Genomic DNA, 22,828 nt, shown 5'->3' on the forward strand with positions numbered 1-22,828 from the left:
CCCCCCCCCCCCCCCCCCCCGCCACCGGGGGTACTCACCTGTCCCAGCCTTGTGAAGGAGCTGTTTGGTTGTTTTGTTTTTGTTTTCTGTTTGGTTTTTTTTTTTTTTTTTTTAACACTTCCCGTGCTGTGCCCATTTATAAGAGGAAATAAAATTAAGCTGAAATGATACAGTGTGGCCTGAGTGTGAGATAAACAAGGAGGCTTTGGGGGAGGGGCGGCTCGTGGTTCCCCCCCCTCCCCCCCCCCCACCCGCCCCCCCCCGTCAGCCACTTTACCCTTCAGAAGGAATTGAGAACCAAGCAAGGAAAATTGACCGGCAGCCTCTCGTGGGAACCATTATGGTAAAAGTGACCGTTGGTTGAGAGTGTTCAGGAAACCACGAAGCTGACTGTGGTAAGGCCGCCTGGGGGCTGCGGTTGGGCTGGGGCCAGTCTGTGGTGGCGTTGGGGGCCCTGTGGTTCCCCCGCCTCCCCACCCCCCCGCCCAGGGGGAAAGAACTGCTTTCAGGCCACAAAGGGAGAATGTTGGGACCACAGGATATCAGAATCAGACTGACTAAGGCCGGATGGCTTTGGGGTCGGGAGGCCTGATTTCAAGCCCAGGTGACATTTCCCAGCTGTGAGTCTGGAGAGGCCACTTCTGAGCTCGCGGAGCCTCGATTTTCTCACCTGCGAAACGGGATGACAGTGACCGCCCGCTAAATGGAACGTGGTAAGGATTCCACGAGGAAGAATAGTGCTCTGTGCTAGAACAGAGCAGAACCTCAGGAGAAGCGGTTTTCCCTGACCTGGCACCACAGACTGAGCCCTAGGGTCACAGGGTCATAGAGCTGGGAGGGCCTCGGGCCAGCCCCCAGCCCTGGGCCCTTTGGTGCAGAAGTCCTTGTGCCTACCCCTGCCGGCGTACCTCTTGTGACAGGGCTTTGGTGTATCCTGGGGACCAGTAGGTCACTCTACCTGTTGAGAAATCCTTTCATTTTTAGCCAAAATCGGCCTCTCCAGTGTTTCTCTTCTCTGCGGGCACACCAGGCTCTGCCCTCTTGCCCTGGGATGGCCCCTAGGCGTGAGTGTCACGGTCGTGAACTTCCCTCCTCCAAGGGAAGCCTCTCCACGTGTCCGGCAAGCATTTCCTGCAGAAATTTATTTCTCTTAAGACGTGATACTCACACCGGGTCTCCGCGTTTCCGGGTGGGTTGCCGTCTAAGGCCTGCAGATCCGTTGCTTCCTCCCTGTCTTCACTGAAGTTTCTTAAGTGCCTGCTCTGAAACTGGGGGACGAGGTGTCACCAGCACAGACCCAGCCCCTGCCCCACAGGGCGCGTACGGTCTCCTGGGGAGACAGGCCATAACCAGAGGCCCGTGACCTTGTAATGACTCCAGCCTGGGGGTGGGGGCGTCTTTTCTCCTCAGCCACCCCCTCCACCCCCATCCACCTCACTGCCAGACAGTTCTGGGACGGAGCTCCCAGGCCTGGGTCCTCGCTGTGGGACCTCAGGCCACTGGTCCCCTGACAGCCCTGGACCACACAGCTATAAAAGGGGAGAAGGGACCAGTCCGGCGCTACGTCGAGGTTTATGACAGAACCGGACCCCAGTTCAGAGCCTGCTGTGACGTAAGGGGTTGGCCTGCCACCACTCAAGGCCCAGCTCTTGACACGGCCTCTCCTCCAGGAAGCTTCTGGGAGGTCTTTGCATCCTCTTTCTGAATCCCTACAGCCTAGAGTTGTCTCCCCACCTGCAGGGCCCCCTTCACCTTCTCTGATACCCTCTGGTACCTTCTGGTACCTTCTGGTACCCTCTGGTACCACCTTCTCTGGTACCCTCCGCCGGAGGCGTGGGGACCACATGCTTCTGGGGTCAAGTGGACCCAGCTGTGCACTTGAGCACAATGTTCTCCCTCTCAGAGCCTGTTTATTCACATGCAAGTGTGGGCGATAAGGCGGATATTTGGAGACTATGGCGGAGATTAACTGAGGTAATATATAGAAAACAGTGAGGGACGCCTGGATGACTCAGTCGTTTAAGTGATTTCGGCTCAGGGCATGATCTCACGGTCTGTGAGTTCGAGCCCCGTGTCGGGTTCTGTGCTGACAGCTCGGAGCCTGGAGCCTGCTTGGGATTCTCTCTCTCTCTCTCTCTCTCTCTCTCTCTCCCCCCTCCCCCACTCATGCTCTCTCTCAAAAATAAATAGAAACATTTAAAAAATTAAAAAAAGAAAACAATTAGCATGACAGCTGAGTTCCAGCCCTTCTGTGGCTTTGGTCTTTTACTTTCTTTAAATGTTTACTTATTTTTATTCTGAGAGAGAGAGAGAGAGACAGAGAGTACAAGCAGGGGAGGGGCAGAGGGAGAGGAAGAGAGAGAATCCATGGAGCCCGACACGGGGCTTGATCTCACAAAGGGTGACACCATGATCTGAGCCGAAATCAAGGGTCAGAGGCTCAAACGACTGAGTCACCCAGACACCCCTGTGGCTTCGGTCTTTTACAGGCAAACCTTTATGCCAATCTCAGCTCTGCTCGCTGACTAGCTGTGCGACCTCGGGCGGCTTATTCAAACCCAGGGCTCAGTTTCCTCGCCTGTAAAATGGGGACCATAGTAGTACCTGCCCTATGCGTCCGGTGCTTTGAACCGTGCCTGGCTTAGGGCAGGGGCTCTACAGCTGGGGGCTGTTTTCTCGCCCTGTTGCTGTCATATTATCGTTGTTATGATTTGCAGGGCCCAGCATGCTGCCTACTGAATGAGGAAATGACCCAGAACCTGGGTAGAAATCCAAACGTCAGCGTCAGCGCTGGTGTGAACGATGGCTTGGGCTGGGGCCGGCGACGCCCAGGGTCGGCGCCTGGGGGTCATACACAGGGGCGTCACAGTTGGGCGTGTGGGCACACAGGAGCTGCTGGGAGGTGTTGCGTTTCTCTCCGGGCCCCTTGGCTCAGGGATGGGCGACAGGCAGAGGGGGAAGGAGGAGGAAGCTCGGCTTCCAGCCCGCCCACCCTGTCTCCGCCGACCCTCAGGGGGGCAGACGGAGGGGCCAGGCTTACGGCCCCCAGAGCTTCGAGCCTTCTAGCCTTCTCTGCACTTGGGGAGGACAGAGGCTGGACCTGGCGTGGGAGCGGGGGAGGGGATTAGGGCCAGGGAGCAGATTGCCAAAGCGCTGGGGTGAGACACCGTGCGGGGTGCCCTGATGGGGGGAGGGCGGTGGGCACTTCTCCCATCACCTCATTACAGCCCCGGGCAGGTCTGGCCTCCTGGCCGGTGGAAATTGAGGCTCAGAGAGTTCGAGAAACCTGAGGCCAGAGAGCTATGAAAGAGTGGAGTGGGAGTCAACCCTGGGTCTCCTCCTGATGTCAAAATTCTTTCAGTGTTACCCTTTCATTTCCTTCCTCTACCGATAGCTGCTGTGCGAGCACGGACAGGTTCCTAAGCTTCTCTGAACCTCAGCGAGGCCGTCAGAGAAACAGAGGCAATGGCGTACGGACAGACTCAAAAGATATGTTAGCGCAGGACATATTTGCTGGGCGCTTTCTCGTGGTCAGTGCCCATTCACAGACGCTCCCTGCTTTCATCCTGGGAGACAGCGATTGCCCCCCATCCCTCACAGATAGAGACAGCGAGGCTGTGAGCAAAGCCCCACACTGCAGGGGCACTTCTAAAGGACAGATGACCCAGTTTCTTCAATTAAGTTCTTACACATTCTTGCAAGATGAAGAGGTAATTTACAGGTAAGCTTAAAAGGCTTGTTAGCTAATCAACGTGGGAACTTGATTCAGATCCCGATTCAAACAGATTCTAAAAAAACAAAAAACAAACAAACAAACAAAAAACAAAACTCCAAGCTAATTATGAGGCAGGTGGAAATCTGAACTATGAATGAATAGTTGTTGTAAAAGGATCATGGTCCGTGTTCCTAGATGTGACAGTGGTACTATAATTATGTGTGTTTTTTCTTTAAAGCATCCTTATCCTTATGTAGACTGGAATATTTGCAGATAAAACGATAGGATGCTTGTGACGGGCTCACGGCAAGCGCAGGGAGGAGGGCGCGGATGGGCAAGCAGAGGGGGCGACGTGAGATTTAGGCTGGTAATTGGAGAAGCTGAAGGATGGGCACATGGGGGTTCATTATATTATTCTATCGACTTGAAGTTTAAATTTTGAATTCTTCATTCAAAGATGTTAAAAAAAAAAGAAAAAGAAAAAGAAATTGATCGCCGGGGGCATGAGGTCTTGCCAGGGTCTCACGCCAGCAAAGGCAAAGCTAGGTCTTCTGACTTCCGGGCCCCGGGCCCCTGCCTGCCCTACACCCCCTCTGCGTCCCCCGCCCTGACCGGGGGCTTCTGCAATGTCACATCTCCCCTGCTTTGTGTGGTCCACTTCCAGGGGGCCAGCACCTTCACCGGCCTCGTCCCCTCCCCTGCCACGGACGCTGACTCCCGCGAACGGCTCTGATGGAAGAACTCCCATGGAAGAGTGACGACGGACGTGGCGGTGGCCTACCCTCCTCTAGAGGTGTCAGCCTCTTGCCAGAAGGAGGAACAGACACCGCCCTTCCCACGCGGGCGGCGGGTCACGGCTTTCCGGGGGATCTTTGGCCTGGTTTGCTGTTCACGCCAGTCCCGTGAGGTGGGCTGGCTGGGGGTTACTCCTCCCACTTTGAAGGACATTGGGTTGCGTCATTTCTCTCCATCTACAAGGCTCTGGCCAAGTCTAGACCTTTGTCACGTCTTGCTGGGAATACTGAAGTAGGCTCTGAGTAGGCTGCAAGGTCAAGGCACAGGCTTTGGCATGAATGGCTGGGGGTCATCCCCCGGCCTCGGCCAGTTCTTCCCGGGCTGTCCTGGGGCAAACCACTTTGCCCCCTGACTTTGGCTTCCTCCTCTGTATAATGGGCACAGTGGGAACCACTAAAGGGGTTTGGGGGGATCCGGAGGGCAGGCAGAGCCATGTGCCCAGCACGATGCCCAGCACACAGCAGGTGCACAACAGCAACGGGGGTGGTCTTCCCAGGAACAGCACTCACCACGGACTGCATGGACCGCACTCACAACATCCTAAGCACTTTAAAATTAAAAAAAAAATTTTTTTTTTTTATTTTTAGAGAGAGTGTGAGTGGGGGAGAAGGGCAGAGGAAGAGAGAGAGAGAATCTTAGGCAGGTTCCATGATCTGTGCAGAGCCTGACGCAGGGCTCGATCCCACGACCCTGAGATCATGACCTGAGTTGAAATCAAGAGCCAGACAGCTGACTGAGCCACCCAGGTGCCCCCTAAGTGCTTTTTAATACGCGTGCATTTAGAACAGGGCCCGGCACGTGGTCAGTACTATATAGGTGTTTATTTAAAATAGCATCGTTTTTGACATATGAGCCCATTTTATGCTATGGACTGAATCGTCTCCCCCACAATCCATATTTTGAAGCCTTAACCCCCGACGTGACTGTATTTAGAGACAGGGCTTCTAAGGAAGTAATAAAGGTTAAGTGAGGTCATAAGACTGGGGCCCTGGGACACTAACCCAATAGGATTAGTGTCTTTACCTTGTAAGAGACATGAGAGAGTTTGAGCACTCTCTCTGTGTGAGCACAGAGGAAGGCCATGTGAGGACACGGCAAGGCAGGAAGAGGGCTCTCAGTAGAAGCCGGCCGTGTAGCCACCCTCCTCTCAGACTGCCAGCCCCCCGGACTCTGAGGGAACAAACGTCCCTTGTCTAAGACAGTAAACCCAGTCTGTCGGATTTCATTATGGCAGCCTCAGTGGAGTGATGTATTTAATCTTTACAAAAATCATGAGACGTGGTAGGTACTCATTACTTTCATGCTTACAGATGGGGAAACTGAGGCCTATAGACTCCGAGAAGACTGAGGGCGTAGGTAATGAAACTGTACAGGCGACCTTGACTCCCCCGCTCTCCCCTCTCCCGGCAAACTCCTATGGGTCCTTCAAAGCCCTGCTCCACGAGGCCTTCCCAGGAACCCCCAGGCAGCATTAGTCATTGGGACTGGTAAGAACAGGAGGGCAGGAGGCCAGGAGGAAATACTTAGGCCTGGAAGAGAAGAGGATGGAGAGCAGGGAAGGCCTGAGGGAGGCCGTCGGGTGAATGAGGGGGAGGGACCCAGGCTCGAGGGTGAGCCTGTGGGTTGGCTGTTGGCAAGGGTGTGAACAGAAAAGTTCTCGGTCCTTCTTCCCACCATAGGTGGCTCTGCCTCGCGGCTTGACCTTCAAGGCCCAGCCCAGCCTCCAGCTTTCTTGAGGTTAACAGACTGGGGCCTCACTGCCCTGGTTTGAGTCCTGCCTCCTCAACTTATTGGCTAAGTAATCTCAGGCAAGTTATTTAATCTCTTGTGCCTCAGTTTCCTTATGGGGATAAAATAGGGATAATCACAGTACCCACCTCATAGAAGGGTCCTGAGGTTTCGTTAAGTCTATGCATGGTACGTAGAGAATGCTTCATGGATATTAGCCAGTAGTCATCTTGAATTACTCCACGGCACGGTGCTCTCTCTTTTCTCGGAATTCCAATGGGCGTATGTAGAAACCACCCAATTTAACGCAACGGTAGTGATAAAAACAATGACCCTTTATTGGACGCTTACAATTAGCCAGACTCTATGCCTGTTTCTTTCTATAGGGTTTCATTTAGACGTCAGAAGTAACCCCATGAGGTATATACTGTTAATATGCCCATTTTACAGATGAGAACACCGAGACCCCTTTAACATGTGTCTCAGGGGCTCCTGGGTGGTTCAGGTGGTTGAGCTTCTGACTCTTGATCTCAGCTCAGGTCATGATCTCATGGTTTGTGAGATCGAGTTCTGCGTCGGGCTCCATGCTAACAGTGCAGAGCCTGCTTGGGATTCTCTCTCTCTCTCTCTCTCTCTCTCTCTCTCCCTCTACCCTCTCTTCTCAAAATAAATAAACTTAAAAAAAAAATGTGTCTGTGGGGCACCTGGGTGGCTCAGTCAGTTAAGCGTCTGACTTCAGCTCAGGTCATGATCTCGCGGTCCGTGAGTTCGAGCCCCGCGTCAGGCTCTGTGCTGACAGCTCAGAGCCTGAAGCCTGCCTCAGATTCTGTGTCTCCCCCTCTCTCTGCCCCTCCCCTGCTCATGCTCTGTCTCTCTCTGTCTCAAAAATAAATAAAAACATTAAAAAAATTTTTTTTTGAAAAAATGTGTCTGAAATTACACAGCTAATACATGGTGAAATGAAGATTTGAACCTGGGACATCTGACCTGGAGCCCACGTGACTTGTTCCAGTCTGTTAGTCATTCACCCAATATTGGGAGATGCCTACTGTGTCCCAGCCACTGTGCTGGGTACCAGGGATATGGAATCAAAAGACCCACAGTCCTGGCCCTTGGGAGACTCACAGGCTGAGGTAGAGAAGCCAGACCTGGAATCAGATGCCTGAGAATCCCCACGATGTGGGAGGGACGGGGCTGAGCCTCACGTCTGCATTCGATCCGTTAGAGGCTATGTTTTATTTAACCATATTCTATCAGTTATTGGGCATATGGTCTGTATAATAATTAAGGCTCCCTCTTCCCAAAGACAAGGCAGGCAGGTTTCTTCAGTGAAAGAGGGATATAAAAAGCACAGCTTTGGCATTATTTTTAGGCTTCCCAGTAAATCTGAAGTTGTCAAATATGAGCACTGCTGGAGCCATGGTTGATCAACTGAGGTTCTTAGAAAGCCCCCGCCCTTCTGGCAATCGCCGCGCCTGTTCTCACCGGCCCAGACAAAGGTAGCTAGCTTCTGTGTGAGACGGGCACACGCCAAGTCAGAGTTCAATGACGCCTGCTGATATGGATATGCACCAAGCCTCTGGGAGTACAGAGGAGGGGACAATTAACTTTGGGGCTTCCAGGAGAAAATATTTGAGTTTTGAAGGCTGTGTAGGAGTTCCCTGTGAAAAGAAGAGGGGAAACAATCCTTAAACGAGGAGGAAAGGGTGCAAAAGGCACCCCAGGTTATTTGGGGACTGGTGGAAATCAAGTGGGTCTGGAGTGTTGGGTTCATGGGGGGTGGTGAGGGTTTCTCGTATAAGCAATGTGGGGGGTTGCTGTGCAACTTTTTAGGGAGCGATATATGGTCAGATTTACAGTTTTGTAAACGTGGCTCTGGTAGCTTAGGGGCAGGTGGGTGGGAAATTGCTGGCAAGACAATCAATTCCCCAACCAGATTGTAAGTCCCTTGGGGACAGTGACAGTCAATGTCTTTCCTTCTGGTATTTTCCATAAAACCTCGCAGGGGTGGGGCACGAGGGTGGTGTTCAACAAATGCCTGCTGTGTGAAATCCATGAATGTCCCAGGATGTGTGTATATGGGTGGATTTTAGTAGCACCCAGTGCCCGTCCCCCCGAACCCCTTTCCGGTGCTGTCCGTGGTACTAACACACACTCTAAGGCTGCAAATCCCAGGGGGCTTCCTGGGGGCAGCTTGGTGTGTGCATGTGTCCGTGCGTGCGTGAATGCATGCGTGTGTGTGTGTGTGCGCGCGTGCGTATGTGTATGTGTAGGATGAGGTAGGGGAGGGGACCCTCAACATCTGTTTCTTGGCATCAAGGCAGGGTCCCAGCTGCCCCAGCCTTAGAAAGGCTTCCCCTGTGTCTGCGTAGTCTGGGAGGTAGATCCTTACTTCATCTGGCCAGGGCTTAGTGCATGGATCCAAGGCAGGAAATAAAGACAGATAAAAAGGATGGGTTTAGAGTTGGGAATGGGTTTGAATACCACGCTGGAGAGTCAAGATCCACAGAAAGAGAGTGACAAGGTCACCTTTGTGGTCCAGAAAAACTGCTCTGGTGATAGCAAGGAGGGTAACTCTGGAATCTTTGGGCCACATGTTAGCACTCAACATCATGCAACACACACGACTTAGGTGAGGGAGGAAATCAGTGAGGGTTAGAGTAACCAGGCAGGCTTTCCTGGAGGAGGTGGGACCTGAGCTGGGCCTGGAAGGATTCACAGAGAGAGCGGGAGGGGAGAGGGGTGTGCCAGGCAGGGGAACTGTAGGAGCACAGGTAGAGAGGTCAGAACGGCTAAGAAGAGGGAAGAGGCACCTGCTTTTCTCTTCTCTGGCCTCCCCGCCTCCTGGCAGGGGCCCTTCTTAGCAGGGAGGCGGCCTGCTCTGGGACTGAACTCAGCGGCATTTCTGGGTGTCTCTGGCTGAGAGAGGGGGCAGGCTCGGTGCGGCCTCGAAAGGTCCTTCCATTGTGTGTGAGGCTCGGCCAGGGCAGCGGAGGCGGGTCCATGGAGCCCTTTGTGTGCAAGTGATCCGCCCAGCACTCCGGCGGCCCCCACAGTCCTCGCTGGCCCTGGCCTCAGAGCCATGTCATAGAGACAGGCTGTTCTGCCTTGGCTGTGGCTCCGATGTCATAGCTGAGGGAGGGGGCGGGGTAAGGGGGTGGACACACGGTGGCCTTCGAGGCCGGCTGAGGGCTAACAAATTGCCTCTTGCCCTTGAGGCTCGTGGGGCTCCGCGAATCACCAATTCATGGCATCCTTTAACTCTGTGATCCGCAGGCCAGTGGATGAAACCTTCCAGCACCTGAGTCTCCCAGAATAATGGAGTCTTTTTAGGATCTTTCACAACAGACCCCGTGGGAATCATAGAATCCCGTAGAATATCAGAATCTTAAAAGCCATAGACTCTTTTCCTACCTTCCTTTCAGGGCTGAGATGAGGGTAAAGTGAACCCTTACATGGAAGCTCATAGAACAATCCTGGGATGTCATGAATGCCCCCGAGTGTCAGCTGTGGTCTTTGTCTTGAGGAAGCTCAGGCCCAGAGAGGTGATGGGATGCGACTGGCCCAGGGACAAGCAGCCAGGGCTGACAACACAGAATTGCAGCGGCCCGGAGGAACCCTGGGGCTGGAGGGGGAGGCTGAAACACGGTGATGCTGAATCCCCCTGCGGCCCAGCCGGCTGGTTCTGGCTCCGAAAGAAGGTCTCTGAGTAAGAGGGTCATTGTTGGGGGGAGGGCGGGAGGCGGGTGCCCAGGACTGCAGGCCTTTGTGCTGGCCCTGGCTCTCAGTGTCAATCCCTGGGGTGATTTAATCTCCCGGGGCCCCAGTTTCTTCCCCTTTAAGGGGAGGGGGAAGGCTCCGAAGTCAGGTAGCGCATGGATCCTGGCTGTGTGTTCCTAGGCAGGTGACATCACTTCTCTGAGCCCATTTCCTCATGAGTGCGATGGGGACAATAGGACCCAGAACTGCCATGGGGACTGAATGAGCTGATATCCTCTGAGGCGGGCGTCACATGCAGGCTCCCCTGCACTCAGGACCCAGTGGTCCCCGCTTGATGGGCTGGTGACTATAACCCCGGGGATGCCTCCCTTTCCTCAGCTGCAAGATGGGCAGGACAGTAAGCCTCCATCATCGTGAGCAATTAGCCGTGGTCAGCGAGGAGACTGGAAAGTGCTGCACAGCTGTGTGTGACTGCGTGTGTGTGTGTGTGTGTGTCCCCAGTGCGTGAGTGTGCGCGCACCTGCGTGCGTGTGAATGTGTATGTCCCCGGTGTGTGTGTGCACCTACGCGTGCGGCCCCCATGCGCGTGCATGTCTGAGTGTGTGAGCGCGTGCCCTCGGTGTGCGTGACGGGGTGGATGAGTGTGTCCGTGACTGCGAGGGTGTGCGCACGCGCACGTGCGGGAGCGAGTGTAGGGATGCCGGTTACCAGCAGAGCCGGCGGCCGGGAGTTGGTCTGTGTGCCCAGAATAGCGGCTTCTCCTGGCGGCCTCCCCGGGGACGGAGCGTAATGAGTGTTTACGGAGCCCCTGCCAGGCGGAGAGGAGAGGCCCGGAGCAGCACTGAGCCAGGCAGCGGCTGGGAGCCCAGTGTTATCATATTAACGAGCATCAGGGTGATGATTACCATTAACAAGATTATTCGCCAGGCGGCCTCCCCCTCCCCAGGCTGTGTCTACAGCAGGGGGAGCTGGGAGGCATCTCTGCCCCGTCCCTCCCGCCCCTGTCTTGGGGGATGAAGAGAGGGTTCCCCGGTACCAAGCCCGCCACACCCTTGTCTCAGTGAAGCTCTCCGGGCCCCCCGAGGTCCGGCGGTGTCGGCACCCCACTTCACAGACGAGAAAACTGAGGCTCAGCGAGGGGAACTGGGACGCCCTCTCAGGCCGGTCTGAGCCCAGAGCCGGTGTATTTTCATCGCCCCTCTGCGCTCTCTGTGGGCACTTAGAACGGAGGAGCCCTGGGGTGGCGGCGTGCGCGGATTAACCCCTTAATCTTCACTATGACCCCATAAGGAAGGCACTGCTGTTATCCCGTCTGCAGGGGGGAAACTGAGGCACAGAGCACTTGAAGTAACGTGCCGTCCATGTCACAATGTCTTCTGCCTCCAGTGGGCCCCTCTCGTCCCAGGGGTCAGGATGAAGGTGTGGTTCCCAAACCTTTTGTTGTTCTTTCTGTAGCCCACCCGGCCGAGGGCTCTGTGAGTGGGGGCTTGTGGGTAGTTTTCTCCAGGCCCCTCATCGCCACAGGCCCCTCGGTCAGGCTTACCCCTGGGCACAGGCTCTTCATGCCACATGCCATACAGAGCGGAGGCCGCGACCCCCCCCCCCCCCCAATGCACCAACATTGTCCCCACCCTCCTTGGGACCAAAACGTCAGTGCCTTTAGACACAGTCCCCGGGGTTCAGGTTTACGCATCTGATGGCACTGGCCAGCTACTGGGGGGGGGGGGGGGGGGGGGGAACGGCACCGACGGTGGCGGGGTCCCCAGAGATGTCTCGCCTGCCTGATCAGCTCAGTCACATTCAGGGCCCGCCGTCGTTCAGTCAATGGTCATGCCCCAGCTGAGAATTTCCGATTTCGACAGTTCCCTTGCTCAGTCGGGCCCTCACTCCGTGCTCCCCGCTGCCCAGCCGGTTGCAGGTTTGGTGTGGGGACACAGAATGGAGTCAGTTGTGGTCCCCGCCCTGGACTTGCTCCCGGCCTGGGGCGGGAGACGGACGCCCCCAAACAGCACCGTGTCAACAGTGGGCACGGAGACGCTTCATCTGGGGCCGGAGCGGCGCTGGTCCGGGAAGGCTTCTCGGAGCTGGAGGCAGAAAAGGGGAGGCGGGCGAAGGCAGAGCATGCGCAAAAGTGCACATCCCCAGGACGAGGCTGGCGGAGAAGGGCCCTGAATGCCAGGCTGCGGCGGAGAGCGTGGCCGACCCCCGATATCCACTCTCCCTCCCACAGTACCCACACGGCGGCTTGGAATACAGACTACATTTCCCAGCCTCCCTTCTGTCTGGGGGTCATGTGACTAATGTGGCCAATAGGGTGCGAGCAAAAGTATAGCGGGTTCAGGGAGGTTCCTGTAAAGGGCGGTGGTGTGCCCTCTCCTCTACCTGCTCCCCTATTCCATTGGCCGGAAGGCGATCGTGGAAAACAGCCCAGGAATGATGGAACAAGACAGAAGGAATGTGTGCGCCTGATGCCGAGAGGCGCCAGCCCCTGGATGCTTTTATGTGTGAATTCTTCTATGAGGGTCAGATAAACTTCTCTCTTGTTTAGTGTTCTTCGGTGTCCGAGAGGCTAAACCCCTAACCTAGCTGATAGGCAGGCTAACGGCTGTCACCCCTGAGGGCACAGACAGTGGCCAGAGTTCTGTCGGATGGGGAGTGACATTGTCAGATTTGCATTTTGGGGAGATCTGGCTGCAGAGTGCATGGTGGGTTGGAGGGGAGAGAGAGAGACGGGAGGCCTGAAGACCAGAGAGGGTGTTGATGCCTTAGAAGAGGGCAGAGATACCCAGGCCTGACCAGGGGCAGGTCTGCTCTATGGGCCCTGCTAACAGGGAGGGCCGGGTTGCTCACCCGGGGCCTGGAACGTCAGTCCTGCAAGATCTGGCCATGGGAGTCCCAGGGCAGCCCCCTCTGGGGAGGGTCAGCAATGCAAGGCTGAGGGTGGGAGGCAGGGGGCTTGGGATGATGGATTTGGGGAGGAGGGGGAGGTGGGTGGGGCCATGTCTACGGTGGAGGGGCCTGGGTGGGAGATGGCAACAGGGGGTGAGGACAGATGACAGAAAGGAAGAGAAGGGCAGCTGGGCTATTTGGGCTCCTCTCCCTGCAGGGAGCAGACACCCAGTCAGAACCCAGAATAAGGGGCTTTGTTGGCTGTGATCGCTGAGCAGGACGCTCTTGGATCAGACTCTGACAAACTGGTGGGGGCTGTCCTTCTCTCCACTCTGCCTGGCCCTGCTGGGCTCATTCTTTTCCATTCCAGATAGCTTTCCTCCACACGGGGAGCAGCAGGTAGACACGGCCACAGGTAGCTGGGAGTCACAGCCTTTTAGGCTGTGAGGCAGGAAGGAGACTGAGAGCATCTCCTTTCCAGCGGTCACACAAAAATCCCAGGGAAGGAGACTGATTGGCTGGGCCAGGGTCACCTGACCATCTATGGCCAATCACTGGCCAGGAGATGTGGTGCTTGATGGCCAGGTCTGGGTCTTTCATGTAGCCTGGAGCCAAGGGGCTGGGTCCTTGGGATTGTGGCCCCCACATGGAGTAAAGAAGAGGAAACTCCCCTAAGGAGGAAAGCGTTTTTCTGTTACCTGGAGGCCAGGGACACGATCTGTGGGTGGACAGTGATAGCCCCAGACATGGGGGGTCGGGGGGGCGGGGAAGGAGACCTCTGGGAGGAGGTAGGACAATGACTGGTGGCAGGGGACGGGGGAGGCCTAGCCGGAGGAGAGGCTGATGGACGTTTGAAGTAAGATCTTCCTGCGCCTCTCACCCAGCAATGAGTACACCCCAAATGCACCGCCAAGCCCCCCTTCCAGCTTCTGGACTCCCGGTGTCTTATTTAATTGTTAGGAAAGAGCACAGCACACCGGTTCCTCTGAGAATGGATGGACTGAGGGATGCCAGGCTACTCTTTCCAAAGCTCGCTCTGTCACTTCCTCCGAGAAGCTCTCCTTGACTGCACCCCAGTCTACAGAGCTGGGCCTTCTCTCCTCCGGGCCCCGTGCTCTCCCCGCCCGGCTTACCCTGTGCTTCGGGGAGGGACCCACAGGGTCCCCTTAGCCGTGAGCCTTTTGAAGGCCCGTCTCTGTCCTCTCTGCGTTAGCACTCTCCCCTAGGCTTTGGTCCGGCCAGCCCTTGGGTGTCCGAATGTGACTTTGTATTTGTCCCTGGGTGAAGAAATGTTTGTGTGTGTCTGTGGTTATGGGTGTGTGCCCATGCGTATACATACATTTATGTGTGTATAAGACTGTGGGCGTGGGGGCGCCTGGGTGGCGCAGTTGGTTAGGCGTCTGACTTCAGCCAGGTCACGATCTCGCGGTCCGTGAGTTCGAGCCCCGCGTCAGGCTCTGGGCTGATGGCTCGGAGCCTGGAGCCTGTTTCCGATTCTGTGTCTCCCTCTCTCTCTGCCCCTCCCCCGTTCATGCTCTGTCTCTCTCTGTCCCAAAAATAAATAAAAAAGGTTGAAAAAAAAATTAAAAAAAAAAAAAAAGACTGTGGGCGTGTAGTGGGTCTGTGTAGAGGTTTTGTGTGTCTGCCTCAGTGCATTTGGGATGGTCTCGGGGCACTACTCCCCTCTGGGGCTTGGTAACCTTGAGATATACACACACAGACACATGCACACAGACCCACACAGAGGTTCAGATACATACAGACATAGACATGCAGTTACACACACACACACACACACACACACACGCATACACACACCTATCTGGAGCCCTCCCGTGACCCTGCCGCCCAGGGCTGGCTCTGCATGGGGCTACCCTCCGGAAGGAAGGCTGGGAGCCCATGGCCCCGGGGGCAGGCTGGCTGGAATGGATTCCAGGGGCTTCCCCTCCCCAGATGGGAGTGTTTTCTTATGCCCAAGCAGTGGCTGAGAGCCAGCCCCACCCAGCGACTTCCATTCCCAGCCATGTGGCCACACCTCTGCCGGCGGGACAGCAGGTGGCCCGTGCAAAGTCAATAGTTCTGGAAAACACAAAGGTAATGGGGCCTCGGAAGAGGGATTCCCGCCCAGCTGTCTCGGGCACCACTCACCTCAGACTCCAGTTAGAGCATCTGCGAACCACCGTGAGAGCTATTTATGTCATTGTACATGCAGAGGCAGGGCCCTGAGTCAGGTGCTGTGGGGTACACTCAGGGGTGGGGAAGGAAAGGGGACCGGTCCATCATTTGTCAGGTGGATCCTGATGTCCCCTAAAAGGTGCATTCGCTCTGAATCCCTGGTTCTTAGCACAGCGGCTGGCACATAGTAGGTACTCAATAAGTGTATGTGGCACAAATTAATGAAGGAGGCTATTATTAAACTGATGTCAGAGAGGCCGTTTGCTTAAGGTCGCACAGCAACCATGTGGCAGAGATAGGATTTGAACCTAGGAACTGTCAGAGTCTCCAGCCCCAGCTTGTCCCACTGTCCCTCCAGGTCTGCTCAAACTGACCCAGGGAGCCTGTGAGCTCATTGGCTGGAATGCACATCTTTATTACTTATCTAAAGTCTCAGTTTGCGCATCTGTGTAATGGGTTTGATGAGAGAGTATCAGGTATGAAGTCACAGAGCTAGTTTATAAGAAGTGTAACTTTCTTTTTTGTCACTGACTTCTTTCTACTGAGGGTAGCAGGACAGGAACCTCAGTCATTTGGGGACCCCCTAACTGGGAATGTGTCCAGGTTGGGGAGAAAGGGCAGGCCCGGTGCCAGGAACTGGGGCTGAGGGCCTGCCCTCTGGGCTGTGGCTACCCCACACTGGCTCCGTTGAGATGCCCTCCTGCCTGAGTGGCCTTCGAGGTCAGCCCTCGGATGTCACAGATCCCGAGCTGTCCAGCGCTGGGGCTCCCTCGGCCCCTCCCGGGTGCACGGGGATTGTTCTGGACCTAGGTGTGTGTTCCCAGCCCAGCTCCCGCACTTGGCAGGTAAGTCTCAGCAACCTCAGTTTTCTGATCTATGAAATGCGGATAATAACCATACTCGCCTCTTCGGGTTGCTTGTCAGAGCAAACAGATTAATCCACACTGAAGGCTTAAAACAGCACCTGGTGCATTGGAACTGCTCAGTAGGTGTGCTTTTATCCATTGCTATTACCTGCCCTGTTCTGGAAGCTTGGTTCAGGCCAGGGGTGGGGGCAGGACTCCCTTGTCTTACAGCTTTGTCTCGGGTCACTTCCATGCCTATCCCCTCCTCTCTCTCTCTCTCTCTCTCTCTTTTTTTGGTAATATTTATTTATTTTGGGGAGAGCGCAAGCAGGGGAGGGGCAGAGAGAGGGGGACAGAGGATCCAAAGCGGGCTGACAGCAGCGAACCCGATGTGGGGCTCGAACTCATGCGCTGCGAGATCGCGACCTGAGCTGAAGTCAGACGCTCAACCGACTGAGCCACCCAGGCACCCCTACCCCCTCCTCTTGAGGGTCACATCCTAGGTCCTCGGGCCACCAGAGGGTCAAGCTCTAGGCTCTTTCGGGGTCCGGGGGGCCCCAAAGGACAGTCTGGTGCTAAGGGCCGTGGATGTTTCCAGAAGACTCAGGTCCCAATTCCTGCCTTAATTCTCACCAGCCTTGTGACTGTGGGCAAGTGACTTTGCCTACCTATGCCACAGCTTTCTTATCTGGAAAATGGGCGGGCACGAGACTCCTCGGGCCGGGGCCAGCAGAGCTGTGGACACAAAGGGCCATTGTTGCGAGCGCCTCCCTCAAGCACACGCTGACCGGGGAGATGACGCAGGGAAGGTTGCCCCAGCGACGGTTTTGGACTACAGCAGTCCCGGATTCCCCCTGGGAAACAGGAAGTCCATGCTGCCCAGGTCACCGCCCCGGCCACAGGAAACCAGCTGACCCCTTCCTCTCCAACACCCCCGCCCCCCACCTCGCCTGCCCTCAAGCCCAGGAAGAGAGCTGCGGTCCTGTCAACAGCCCGGCCCGGCTTCTGAGAGCAACTCTCAGAGCCACTAGGGCCCCAAACAGCATCTGGCCTCTCATTTCATGAGATGAGTGGCTGAGGCTCAGAGAGGGAAAGGGGCCTGCTCTAGGTCACACAGCACCCAGGGCTAAGCAGGGGCAGAACTCCTGGGAGCTCAGCAGCAGCCGCGTCAGCGTTACATAATGAGTGTTTTCTCTGGCTTCCTGTCGGATCACCACCTACACAGAACTCGTTCGGTCCTCACAAACCTATGAACTAGATGCCACGATTCGTATTTTATAGCGCACCCGAGAAGCAGAGCTGTCACATATCCTGCCCCAGGTCACACAGCCAGGAGGTAGTGGAGGCAGGATTTACACCCAAGCAATCAGAGCTGGAGATGGCCCGATAGCATCTGGGCCCAATTCTCCCAGTTTTGAAGCGGGGACACTGAGGCCTGGGGCGGAGAGGGAGTGTGTCCCAAAGCACGCATGTTAATGGCAGGCTGGGACTGGCTGACACCTTTATAGTTGCCCACCACCCTCTTCAGCATCTTCACTCATGGGACCCAGGCTTTCTTCACGGTGGCGACGGGCCCAGATTAAAAAAAACCAAAACTATTTTTCCCATTCTCCCTGGTGCGTTGGGATGCTGCGTGACCCATTCTGGCCCATGAAATATAAGCAGATTCACGGGGTGAGGCTTCCAGCAGAGTCTTTAAAGGGAGGTCACCCAACTGGTATGGGCTTCTAGCTCTTTGCCAGTCCCTCTCTTCCTGCTCAGAGCACAGACAGGATGCCGGAGTGGAAGCAGCCATTTTGTGATCATGAGGGTCCGGTCTTCTTGGTAGGGGAGGAGGACAATCCCTCTGTGATTGAAGCCCCAGCCCAGTGTTTTGTTTTGTTTTGCTTTTTGATCCTGTTCCTCGCAGCTCAGCGTAGTCCTGACTTGTGTCTAGAGGTGAAAGGACGCTGAAGAAACATCCAGTTCAGTGATGTTCAAGTTTTGTGTTGCATCTAGGCTCCGGGACACCTGCAAAACCAGTGGGAGGCAGGAAAACTGGAGGGACCCTGTGGAGAAAAGCCGTGGCTTTGTTTTGTTTTTTGCCTTTGCTTCTTTTCCCACTTCCGTTCTTGCTGGGACCTGCACGCCTGCCTTACACACACCTTAATGCCTGTCTTCCTCGTAAAGGTCAAGGAGTTAATGATTCCTTTGGAGACTTCCAGCACCACAGATAATCTAAGGGGTGACCGGGCAGGGTCGTCCTAAACATTCTCCAAGACCACTGACTCCAGACACCCTGGCGCCAAGACCCTGGGCTTCAGGGCGTCAGTGAAGGACACTCGGACCCCGGCCCTTGATCGGCCCACTTTCTGGATGCCCCACAGGACACGTGCACCAGACCACAATCGTCAATAAAAACCCCAGACGCCAAGCAAAGACGAAGCTCTCTTCTCTCCTTTCTGAGTCTCCTGGACACTCAGTCCACCTGTATCTACTCTCTCTCTCTCTCTCTCTCTCTCTCCAGGAAACTCTGCTTTTGCCTCCTGCTGGCTCACATTTGATGTTCATCCTGTGCGAAGCCGACGGCCCTCTTGGCTGGTCCTGTGGGACCCCCTCCGGGTCTCTGGACCTGACCTGCTAGCATCAATTGAGTGTATGTGTGTGTGTGTGTGTATTTATGTATATTTATACATACATAACCCTCAAATTTCCAGGCCCTGTGGGAGGAGGACCCCCTCTCCCTGCTTAAAAGAGAACAGCTGTTTTTCCATTGCTAAAATGGTGTAAAAGCCACCGTTTCATCACATTCTATGTAAAGGTGGGGAAACTGAGGCTCAGTGACAAGGTGGTGGCTTCACCTTGAGGATAAAGAGGCCCCACAGTGCCTTGCGCGGAGGAGGAGGAGGCCGGCAGCCAGAGAGGGACTCCGCCACGGGTAGCAAGCAGCCCAGAGCGCAGGTGCGGGCAGGGGGAGCCGGGCCCAGGTAGGGGGACGCACGGGGACTGGACAGGGTCAGAAGGCCGAGCATCGCTGTGACCCAGGGTGGTTCCAGTGTGATGTGGGAGGACAGGTCCCAGCCGGTGCGTCTGAACCCTGGGCCGGGGGTGGGGGTGTCTTGGTGAGCGGGGCAGGCTGAAAAGGGCTGAGGCATAGGGTGCCCAAGAGAGGAAAGTCCCAGCACCCTTTGCCTCACGGAGCCGGTGGTGGGAAGTGCCTTTGCCCTGCTGGGGCCCTGCTGTGCGGCCTGAGGCAAGCCTTGGCCCCTCTCTGGGTCTCTCTGTGGGTGGGGGAAGCTCTCCCCAGGGCTCTTTTCGCTCTGACACCCGGGAAATCTGGTGTAACAGGAATGATACCGGTTTTGAATGTACCGGTGTGTTTCTTAACTGCTTTCATGTGACTTTCTTCCTTTTCAGCCAGAGGCGTCCAGGGTTTTAGGAATGGGATTGAGGATCGCGAGCACAAAAGAGGAGAATTGATGTTCGGCTTCTGACTGAATAGGATCCTGCAGTCTTCAGCCAGATAATGGTCTTGAAAGCCGGGCTTTGTTGAGAGAGGGGAAGGCTTTGTAAGTCCCTAAAGTCCTCTTTGCATATCAAGAGCCCAGCCTGGCTGTCTGGGAGATCACAGGAGGAGCGCAGGGAGATGGAAGGAGAGGAAGAGGGAAATTCTGGCCAGACAGGCAGAGGACGGGGAGGCTCAGCCACCTGGGGGAGGGGGGGGGGGGGGGGCAAAGCAGGGATTCTGGCCAGCAGGGACCAGGAGGAGGACATGGCCTGGGGCCCAAGGAGACACCCAGGGGCCCGCCCTCCTGGGCATCAGCTTCTGGTGGGGATGAGACCACAGATCCCCCAAACCCTACACGGGGTCCTAGGGCATCAGTGCCGATGGCCCAACTCTGCCACTTATGCAACGTGGGGAAGGAGGTAGGATGTGGGCGTGGGAACAGGACGCTGGCAGGAGGGGTGTCTGACCTTGCTGAGGCCCACCACCTGCCTGCGTCACCAGGAGGTCTAGAATTCCAGCCTGCCCCCTGAGGATCAAGAGAGCGTAGGACGCTCTCTTGTAGGACGAGGTGCTTTGAACGGATTGCCCGTGTGTGGACTGGGCGGGCCACGCACACACGGGAGACCTCACCCCACTGCTTCCAGGAAGCTCGGTCGGATTCTCCCCACCCACTACCTCTAGCCCCTGTCGCCTTATTTGGAAGGAGAAGTGGGAAGGGGGGAAACCTTGAAACATTGAGCGTTCACCCCAAGGCAACAGAGTTAACCCCAAAGAGACCATGTTCAACTGAAGAGGGACAGACTCGGATCTCACTGGTAATGAATTTGCCAATTAAGAGCCCTCCACCCCGCCTCTACCATCAGTGGGATGAGTAGGTGAGCGTGAGATGAGATCATTTGTGAGAGCTAGAAGGAAGCTATATTTACTTTTCCTTTGTGCATCTGAACAATAGCGTGCGGTTTTGAGCTGCCGATCCCGAGGGAAAGGCCTCATGTTTGTCCTTCCGTCTCTTTGGTCAGGTTTTCCTTGGCCAGTTTTTGCAGATGGAGGCTGGCGGGGAGGGGAAGGGGTGGGGGTGGGGGTGGGTAGATGGCTACACAGGTGCTACCTGCCCCGTCTTTTAGGAATCGTTGCCACACGTGTTGCCTTACTTGATAGTCTTAAGGATGATCGTCCCTCTCTGGGGCAACTGAAGCTCAGAGAGGTTAAGCAGTTTGTCCGGGGTCACAAAGCAAACTGGCAACGGAGCTGGGATTTGAACTTGGATCTTCAGATTCCTGAAGTCACGTGCTTCTCACTCGCACAGGTGCTGTGGAGATCACCACCGCCACGTGATTGATGACGGTGATTACAAGGCCCTGATCTACTTGGGGGACCCTCCCGGCATGTGACAGGAGACATCCACAGCGATTAGTCGGGGGCCTCACAGGAGCTGCTTGCTGGCTCCCAGGCGTGTCACGGCAGTGGGTTCTGAGCCATCACTCTTCCTACGGTGGATGAGGAGGCCCAGATGCGCCTGGCAAAATGATGTACAAGAAAGACTCATGCGTCTTGCTCCAATTAAGATGTTGGAAGAGAAGAGAGTCTAATTGTCCCACAATTACCTTTATTTATCAAACTCAGAATGAAGTGTGATTATGAAGTGTCTCAGGAGAAGAGTGCAGAGTTGGGGATGGTCCAGGCCCTGCCTGGCGTCCCAGCCGCTGCGGGGGAGGAAGGACAGCCACGGCGGCACCTGCGGACGGCCTCCCTATGGAGGAAGCCAGGTAGATGAGCAAGGTGAGTTCTGGCTCCCGCTGTGCCACCGGATTGCAGGGGACTTTGTCCCTTCCCCCAGCATCTGGGACAGACCTCCAGCAGATTTTCCATAAACGTTTGTTGAATCTGTGGGTGACAGGTAAGGCGACTTAGGCTCATGAGGGTTCAGTAATTTACCCGAGGACACACAGTCAATAATTCTCAGAGCCACAAATCAGTGTGTTTGACCGAGTGGAGTTCAAGTGCTTTGAAACACAGGACCAAGGATAAGCTGAAGACATTGGTTTATCATTGCACGGTCACACACCCACAATAGACCGAGGACCACTTGGATGCATCAGAATAAACGTTCAGAAAGAAAAGAATGAACGAACTGATTATATGCCAGGCTCTGTTTTATGCACCAGTGCTGCAGGTATCTGTGAAACACCATCTCTAATTTCAAGAAACAGTTTAGTGGGGAGACAGAGCTGGCAAGGCAGTGTGACATGTGCGGTAAATGCAGAATGTCCGGGTCCCGCAGGTGGTTGGACCAGGGTGGGGCCAGGAAGAATTTCCTGGAGTGCTTGACATTTGGGAGCAGTCTCAAAGGATGAGGGAGGGATGGGATAGATAAGCCAAGGAGAAAAGCCTGTGCAAAGGCCCTGGGGGTGAAAAGGTTGACCCTGCCGGGCTGACCTGTCTGTGTGCAGGTGGGCACCGGAAGCTGTGGGATGGGAAGTGGTGACCCTGGGCTGGCCCCGGCCCTGCCTGCTGGGCCAGCCATCCACTCTGAACTTGCAGACTCCGGAGGCCCCTGGCCGCTGCCACACCCTGCCAGCTCCCGTGGCACGAGAGAGGAGGAGGAAGCAATCTTAGTTTGCTCAGTTTCCTGTGGTCCTTCCGTAATCCCTGTGCTGGCTCCAAGGAGCAATGGCTCAAGATAGCTTTCCACAGCAGGATGGATGGCGGGCCACAGACAGGCTTTTCCGACCTGGGGCTCCTTTTGTATCCGTGTGTTGGCTGCTGCCTGGCCTCAGCCCGTGCATGCCCAGCTGTGGCCGAGCGGGCAAGAACCAAGGAGGGCTGGCATTTGTAGAGGACGGACTAGGAGCCACACACAGTCCTGGGGGCTTTCACACATGGTCTTCTCACCGACTCCTCATTGCAGCCTAGAGGTGGCGCTGTTATCCCCATTTTGTAGATGAGAAGGCAAATGCTCAGGGGGGTTAGGAAGCGGGGCCAACATTTAGACCAAGATTGTCTTGGTCCACTGTGTCAGGACCAGCCAAGCAACTAAAGGCAAATGTTGGTCCTACCGGTAGGTCCAGGGTGTGTGAAATAGGGAGTGGGCATGAGGGCCTGGGGGAAAGTGCTGGAAAAGTTCAGTTCTCCTCAGCTAATTCTGACTTTGAGTGCCTTGAGTGGCCCTTCATAGGAAGACAATAACACTGCTGATGGTCCTTTATATTTTAATATACGGTATATCCATACATGCACTCATCCAACTCTCCATATCCATGTCCATCCATCCATCCACCCATCCTCCCATCCATCCATCCATCCATCCATCTACTCATCCATCTATTCATCCACCCATTCTCCCATCCATCCATCTATCCATTCATTCATCCATCCATCCATCCATCCATCCACTCATCCATCCATCCATCCACCCATTCATCCATCCATCCATCCACCCATTCTCCCATCCAACCATCCAGCCATTCATCCATC

General features: G+C 55.4%; 1 long non-coding RNA gene across 1 annotated transcript; it reads right to left on the reverse strand.

The window, feature by feature from the left end:
* Nucleotides 1-7,459: 7,459 nt before the first annotated feature.
* LOC125912860 (uncharacterized) lies at nucleotides 7,460-9,305 on the reverse strand. Its single transcript, XR_007454850.1, has 2 exons — nucleotides 9,052-9,305; nucleotides 7,460-7,899 (listed from the first exon to the last, which is right to left on the reverse strand). It is a non-coding gene; the product is annotated as an uncharacterized LOC125912860 (long non-coding RNA).
* Between the last annotated feature and the right edge of the window lie 13,523 nt (nucleotides 9,306-22,828).

This window comes from Panthera uncia, assembly GCF_023721935.1.
Source record: "Panthera uncia isolate 11264 chromosome C1 unlocalized genomic scaffold, Puncia_PCG_1.0 HiC_scaffold_4, whole genome shotgun sequence".
Taxonomy (NCBI): domain Eukaryota; kingdom Metazoa; phylum Chordata; class Mammalia; order Carnivora; family Felidae; genus Panthera; species Panthera uncia.